Raw genomic sequence first — 8,247 nt, 5'->3', positions numbered from 1 at the left:
TTGGATCACTAGACCACCAGCTCTACCTCCTGAGCTACCATCCCCATTGTGGTTGGGACGAAGACAACGCTGTTGAAGCGCGGAGCTCGGGGAAAAAAAAGTCCGAGCTTGCACGTCGTGAATGCAGCAGATGAACAAGCGCACGTTAGCGCGACGAGCGGCTCCAGACGACGCAGCAAATGTCGACGCTTCCGCGGGAAAGAGTTTGGGCGTTTGAGACGTTGCGTCGGCGGGTCCGACGCGAGCTTTCCGGTGGCGGCCTGCGGGGGGTCCGACGCGAGCTTTCCGGTGGCGGCCTGCGGGGGGTCCGACGCGAGCTTTCCGGTGGCGGCCTGCGGGGGCCTCGCTCCTCTTTGAATCGGCCCCGTGGCGCGACACCGACGGGCACAAAAACAAAACCCCGAGCGCACCCTGGCGGCAGCGGACATGCGGCACAAGCGCGACGATCGCTTGTTTATCCACCAGACGCGCCACACGGCGGCGCCATTTAGCCGCGTGTATCGGAGCCGTCCGTCAATTTTGTTTTCGCCAGTTCAATTACCATTTCGTTCATTGATGATTGTATTAAGTCATTTACTTATTGCTATAATAAATTACATTTTGATATCACGAATTTCAGTTAAATTCTTGATACAATAAATGCATACTTCGTACATCTCTAATACCAATATTTTGAATTTCTGAGATCAAGAAATGGCATTATAACCACATCTTCCACTGAAATTAATGGGGAAAAGTTTTTAATTCTCACTAATTAAAATTTGATAGATAATATTAAGATTTATTTTTCTAAAATAGAATTTCTAATATCAGAAATTAACATTGAAATAGTTTGATTTAATTTGTAAGTAGTTGCAATTAAACTACTTATATAAAAATATGATATTTAAATTGGTGAAAAGTACATTTGTGAAATCAGGACAAAATGATTAAAAGCTTAATGGCTTGCCTTTGTCACATGATGATTCATTGTCCTCAGATTTATGTAAATTATAAAAAAAAAATCATAAACGTTTTTTATTATTAGGATTATTATTATTATTGTCATTGTTATTGTCAAAGCATCCCTTTGACTCCAAAATATAGAAATTTTTTCTGTATTTATTTTTCTATACCGAGTCCTAATCGTAACCCCACATGAGATCCTGCTCCTCTAAATGACGCCTGAGAAGCTCTAGAAGACCAGCGGTGTGCCAGGCACAGAGCCAGCGTGGACACCTCCCAGAGCTTGAGGCCAGTTTTCAGGAGCGTTCCGTTCAGCCCATCCCTCCAACATCAGGCGCCGTGGCTCCAAAACACCACAAAGTGCTTTTAAGGAATTCCGTCCGGGTTTGAGTACCCTTTGCAGTAATGCTCCCTTGCCCAAAAATAAACCCAATCTGACCTTATCGCTCGGCAGACAGACGGGGTCCCAGCAAAGGGACGTTTGGGACAGAAAACACGCTCCAAAAATGCCGCTGGTATTTCCGTCTTGTTCCATATTTGATAAATAGTGTCACAACGACTGGAGATTATCAGCGGCACAGCAAGACCCTTGACCTACAAGCCACGACTGCTCCTGTGGACGTGTGTGTGTGTGTGTGTGTGTGTGTGTACCCATTAAAGCCATTGTTTCAGAGTCTGTTATCATTATACAGCAGTTTCCTTCAGCCATGTTGAGGGAGAGGAAGAGAGGTAGAGAGAGAGGTTTAACCAAGACCCTCAATCATCAATTACTCAACAATGAAGAGTCCATAAAGTTGACAAGCTCATCAACAAGGCCAACGAGCCAACACGCACGCACACACACACACACACACACACACACACACACACACACACACACACACACACACACACACACACACACACACACACACACACACACACACACACAGTGCTTATCTACCAGGCTAGTTCCCCAGACACAACTGCAGTAAGTACACACAAACAGCTGACGTCACATGAATACTAGACGTGCACCAACACACACCCACACCCACCCACACACACACACACACACACACACACACACACACACACACACGCACACGCACACACACACGAAGCTCAGACATACGTCATGAAGTCACTGGGCTGGTATTCGATCAAAGAGGGAGAATTTAGGCGGGGGCCTGGGGGTGGGGAGGGGGTGGGCTGGGGTTACTTGTTTGTTTTGAAATTGGAAAAGGGAGAGAGAGAGCGAGAGAGGGAGAGAGAGAGAGAGATATAGAGAGAGAGAGGGAGGGAGAGAGAGAGAGAGAGAGGAGGGGGGAAGGGGTGGATGAAGGACGCGAAGGAGGGTCTCAGAGGGGGGGGGTGTTAAAAAAGTGAAATTGTTGCACTCGGGCAGACACGGGGACACACCTGCAGACGGTGACACACACACCCCCCGCCCACACACACACACACACACACACACACACACACACACACACACACACACGTGAGTCATCACCACCAGGCACTTATCAGCCTGATAGAGGGATATACACTGTGAGACGTTCATCCACGCAGCGAAAATAACTTTAAATTAAATAACTTTTAATAACTTAAATCTAATTAGATGCTTGGTCTAGTTTGCGATGTTTGTAGATTCATCAAATAATAATAATACTGTATGGCACTGGTTTCCAAAGTCAGAACTGGGAAACATCCAACCCCCTACTCGGGGAAAGTGGGAAGGGATGGCCATTTAAGTCGCAATTCCCAGTCGGAGGTTGGGAACGGATCGCCCTGGGTCCGAGTTTTCCCGAGATAACAGACCCGGCGTCACAGCAGCAGCCCGGCGGCAGCGACACCCGTGCAACCTGCATCTGAACGACTCACCAGCTCACCAGCTGCCCAACGAACACAAACACGCCACGGGCGTCCGTGTTTTCCCCGAACAGAGGCAGCGGACGACACGTGCTGGAACTCGGAAGTGGAGGCCCTTGACTGGAAATGGCAGATTTCCGAAATGCCAGTTCGACGCGACATCTTAGTTTTTTATGAAATAGTACATGGAGCGATGGGGGTGGAGGGGCACACTGTAATAAGCTTCACAGGTTCTGTAGATACTGTAGCTTATCTAATATTGACGAGACGGCGTGTATCCTTTTAGTAGCTTTATTCCCCAACAACTCAACCCCACAAGGTCAGGTTATACTCTGGCACATTGCATGAATGGTCCGTCACCTATTGTGTTCCCCATTGGCTGCACAATAGTTCCACCTCAATCTCTTCACATCTCCCCCTTTAAGTGAATACCAAACTTTCTTTTAAACAAAATCAAATAGTATTTTAACTCAAATTCACTTCCTATCTAGGGGTTCAGGGTAGACTGCCTGAGTCCCCAAAGCTGTGCAGGGATTATTCTGCCCTGTTGACCACAACTTTCTACCTAAGACACAGGTTATTACAAGTCCATCCTGACTGGTCTTTTTATCATGCACCCTGATCTAGAAACAGTAGGAGTCTCTGCAATGACCCTGATGTGGGATCGGTTTCTGCGAAGACTTCCAGAGGGCAGCTCGATGTTGTAGGATTTTGGCGTCTGGGCTGGACCTGTAATGATTCCAGGCTGCTCGGTGTTCTTCACCCAGACTCTTTGTCCTGGTCTGAGCTCTTGTTTCTGTTGTGCACGATGTCTGTTATTGACACAGGATGCTTGTTTCTCCTTCAGGTACTTATCCTTCTCTTTGAAAGCCTGTAGGTCAGGCCACCTTGGCTCCAACTTGTCCTGACTGACGGGCAGGGGCGTCCTGATGTTTCGACCCATCAGTAGTTGTGCAGGAGATGCACCTTGTGCCAGGGGTGTGGCTCTGTAAGCCATGAGGGTTCTGTGTGGATCCTCTCCCTCCTTCAGGAGAGATTTGACTGTTCGCACAGCCCTTTCAGCCTCCGAATTACCTTGAGTATAACAGGGGCTGCTGGTCACATGTTTGAAGTCGTTCTCTCTGGCAAAGTCCGCGAACTCCGCTGCAGCTAGCTGCGGACCATTGTCCGTGACCAGAACCTCAGGGACCCCGTGACGTGCTCAGATAGACTTCAACTTCTCCGTTACATGGGCTGTAGTAGTGGAAGTGAGGTTAGCTACTTCTATGTAGCGAGAGAAATAGTCGACCACCACCAGGTACATAGCTGAATTCCACTGGAACAGATCTGCTCCAACACACTGCCACGGCCTGTCTGGCAACGGTGTCGTCAGCAGTGGTTCTGGGAAGTTATGAGCCTCCTTAGCACATATCGCACAGTGTTCCACTTTCAGCTTAATTTGCTTTGACAGACCTGTCCACCATATGGATTGCTGTGCTCTGGCAATACACTTTGTGATGCCCTGGTGACCTTCATGAATTTTGTTCAGCAACTCCTCTTGCATAGAATCAGGGATTACCAGTCGCTCGCCTTTCATCAGCAGTCCATCCGCAATCAACAGGTCCTGGCGATACTGCCAGTACTGCTGAAGCTCTGGTGTGAGAGCCTTCCTGGTAGGCCATCCATTTTGCACCAGGTTCTTTAGTCTTTTGCAGATACTGTCTACATCTTGTGCAGCCCTGATCTGAGCCAGCCTCCCTTCTGATGCAGGTAGGTGCTCCATCACTTGGTTGACATAAGCACCGACATCCTTCTCCAGCTGTGTATCTTCCACCGTTAGCGCCGCTTGGATCGGAGCCCTGGACAGTGCGTCTGCTGTGATCAGGTTCTTCCCTGGTACATGTTCAATCTTGTATGTAAAGCGAAGCAGTCGCAGTCTGAATCTCAGGATTCTAGGGGGCAAGTCATCAAGGGCTCTGCTGCCCAGCAGGGAAATGAGGGGCTTGTTGTCTGTTTGAATAAGAAAGTCCATCCCTATTAGATAAGATCGAAAGCGCTCACACGTCCAGGTCAGCGCCAGTGCCTCTTTTTCAATTTGTGTGTATCTACGCTCCGACTCCATCATGCTGCGTGAGCACAAGGCCACCGGATGCCATTCGCCTGACGGTTGCTTCTGAGACAGAACCTCTCCGAGTCCAAATGAGGAAGCGTCCGCCGCAACTTTTGTCGGTCTGTTCGGGCAGTATTGTGCCAGCACTGTGGCTGAGCTCAGTTCCCGACGGAGCTCCTCGAATGCCCGCTGCTGCATGCTCCCCCACGCCCAGTCACTGTCGGATTCTCTTATGGGCTGTGAGAGCTCAGCAATGCGTGGCGAGAATTTCCCAACATAATTCACCATGCCCAAATATCTTCTCACACCTGCAACGTCTGTGGGTGCGGGCATCTGTGTGATTGCTGTAATTTTGTTAGGGTCTGGTTCTAGGCCCTGGGCACTGACAATATGACCTAGGAACTTGACACGGTCCACAGCAAACTGGCATTTTTCATTATTAAATGCGTCAGCCCTTCCTTCTGTAGTCTCTCCAACACTCTGCTCAGTCTGTGGTCATGCTATTCATGCGATGATCCAAAGACAAGAATGTCATCTGCATGACACACTGTACCTTCCAGTCCTGCCAGCATCTGTGTCAGCCTCTTCTGAAAGTGCTCGGGTGCTGACGAAATTCCAAATGGCAATCTGTGAAAACAGTACCTCCCGAACGGTGTGATGAACGTCGTCAGGGGGACTGATTCTGGGTGCAGGGGCACCTGCCAGAAGCCAGCTGTGGCGTCGAGTTTGGTATACACTTTCGCATCTGACAGCTTGGCGAGGGTTTCGTCCACTGCCGGCAGAATGAGCCTTTCACGGCAGACATATTAATTCAGGTGGGTCAGGTCCACGCAGATTCTTATATTTCCGTTGAGCTTTGGTGCCACAACAATCCCTGCGCACCACTCTGTCGGCTCATCGATGGGCGCAATCACTCCCAGAGTGTCCATTCTCTGGAGCTCTACTTTGACTTTGTCTAGAAAGGGTATAGGCACATGACGGGGCAGTGACAATGCATTGGGCTTGGCATCCTCCTTCAGTTTAATTTTGTACATGCCTTTCAGGCATCCTAGGCCTGTGAACACTTTGGGATACAGCTTTTTGATGTCAGCTGTCTGAATAGTGTCAACTGTGTAGGCTAACTGCAGCGCTTCAATTGCTGGCAGACCAAGTAGTGGGGTAGCTAATCTTTCTATTACAAACACTGGCTGTTCAGTTGTCTTGTTTTTGTATTTTAAGGTTCCCTTGAACTGACCACCCACTTGTAGAGCGCTGTTGCCTGGTCCTAGCAGTCTCTTGTTGCAGCAGTGAGCGGGCCATGCTGCTTCTTTGAGTAGACTTTAGCTGGGATGGCTGTCACGTCCGCTCCTGTGTCCAGCTTAAATGTGGTTTGTTGACCATTTAGCCTTAGTGTCTTCTGCCATGTTTTTGACTGACCACCAGCTGACACCCTGCCTATGAAAACAATGTCTACATCATCCTCTTCCTGGATTTCATCCACACTGCTTAGCTTTGTTTTAAGAGGGCTACATAGTGGCCTTTCTTGTGGCATTTCCAGCACTCTGCATCCCTTGCAGCACAGTTGTTTAGGGAATGTGGTGGTGCTTTGCCACACCGTCCACAACTCTTTTGCCCTTTTTCATTGTCCTTTTGACCCTGACCCTTGCCTTGGCTTTTCCCTGTCTGCGTGTGTCTCTGAAACTTTTTCTTAAATTTCATCATGTCCACATTAGCTTCTCTTTGGTCTGGGCTGTTTGTGTCATGCACAATGGGCTGCTGTTTCTTAACCTCTTCATGCTGTCTTATTTTCAGTACAGCTTTTGCCAGTGTTCGTTATCTAAAGGTTGCTGGTTGGATCCCAGGCTCCTCCTGCTAGCATGCTGTAGTGTCCTTGAGCAAGACACTTAACCCCTAATTGCTCCTGATGGCTGCGTCCGTCAGTGTTTGAATAATTGTAAGTCGCTTTGGATAAAAGCGTCTGCTAAATGCAATGTAATGTAATGTAATGCAGATCCAGTTGGGCCAGCTGGGAAAGTCTGAGAAGTCAACATTTTCTGGTGGGCTTATGGAGAGCATCATAATCTTCTTTTTATTTATTTATTTATTTATTTTTTCAAAAAAGTAAAATCAAAAATCTTCAAAGCAGGATCACACGGATGCTTTGCTCTCTACACCAGCACTTAGTCTTAAACTGTTTCCCCAACTCGGGTAGCTATTAGCTTTTAGTTCTGCTACTACTGTTTCTAACAGCTAGTTTAGCTCCTTTAGCTTAGCCTTTTCCGACCGGGACTTATTATGCAAACGTCCGTGTTAACTCTCACCAAATGTCGCAACCGACACTCACTGGAGACGGGACTGAGCACTCTGACAGTATGTAATAAGCTTCACAGGTTCTGTAGATAATGTAGCTTATCTAATATTGATGAGACGGCGTGTATCCTTTTAGCAGCTTTATTCCCCAACAACTCAACCCCACAAGGTCAGGTTATACTCTGGCACATTGCATGAATGGTCCGTCACCTATTGTGTTCCCCATTGGCTGGACAATAGTTCCACCTCAATCTCTCCACACACACGGGTCATGCTGTAGCGTGGCAGTTTTCCTGAAGGTTCATCGAGAGGCGCTGTGACGGATCGCCAGTCCTCCACAGCGCCATGCCTTCCCAAATGGCTGAGTCCTAAATCAGCTTTCCCAGTCTCCATTCATTTTTTTCGGGAAGGACCACTGACGCGTTAGGGGAGGGCGACCGGGAAAGCGAGGTTGGCTGGGTGTCACGTGATTTAGGTCACACTGAGAGCATCATGACATCACCAGGTGCACGTGGCGCCGTGCACGCCTTAATCCGCCGCGCCGCGCAGAGTGACACGCCGTGGTCACACTTAATCTGGTCTGAGACCAGTGTCCTAGCTGTGTCGCGAGACGCTAATCCCCCCGTGGAGCTGGCGGGAGGCGGAGCTTAGAGCGATGATGTCATCACAGTGAGTCAGTCAAGACGTCTGAGGCTCTGTCTTTGTGTGTGTGCGTGTGTGCGTGTGTGTGTGTGTGAGTGAGAGAGAGAGACGTAGAGATAGGGAGAGATAACAGTTTAGACAATACATGTCTGTTGATGTGTCAGTGTGTTTGTGTGCGGGATTTATAGATGGATGGATGATAGATAGATAGCCGGACAGACAGACAGACAGACAGATGGACAGACAGACAGACAGATGGACAGACAGACAGAATGACAGACAGAGAGACAGACAGATGATAGATAGATCGATAGATAGACAAACACCAGTCTTCATCTATTAAAGTATGTTTGTGTGTGCATTTTGTGTGTGTGTGTGTGTGTGTGTGTGTGTGTGTGTGTGTGTTGCATGTGTGTGTGTATGTATGTGCA

This window comes from Zeus faber (assembly GCF_960531495.2).
Source record: "Zeus faber genome assembly, chromosome: 4".
Classification (NCBI taxonomy): Eukaryota; Metazoa; Chordata; class Actinopteri; order Zeiformes; family Zeidae; genus Zeus; species Zeus faber.
Note: the sequence above shows the minus strand (reverse complement) of the source record.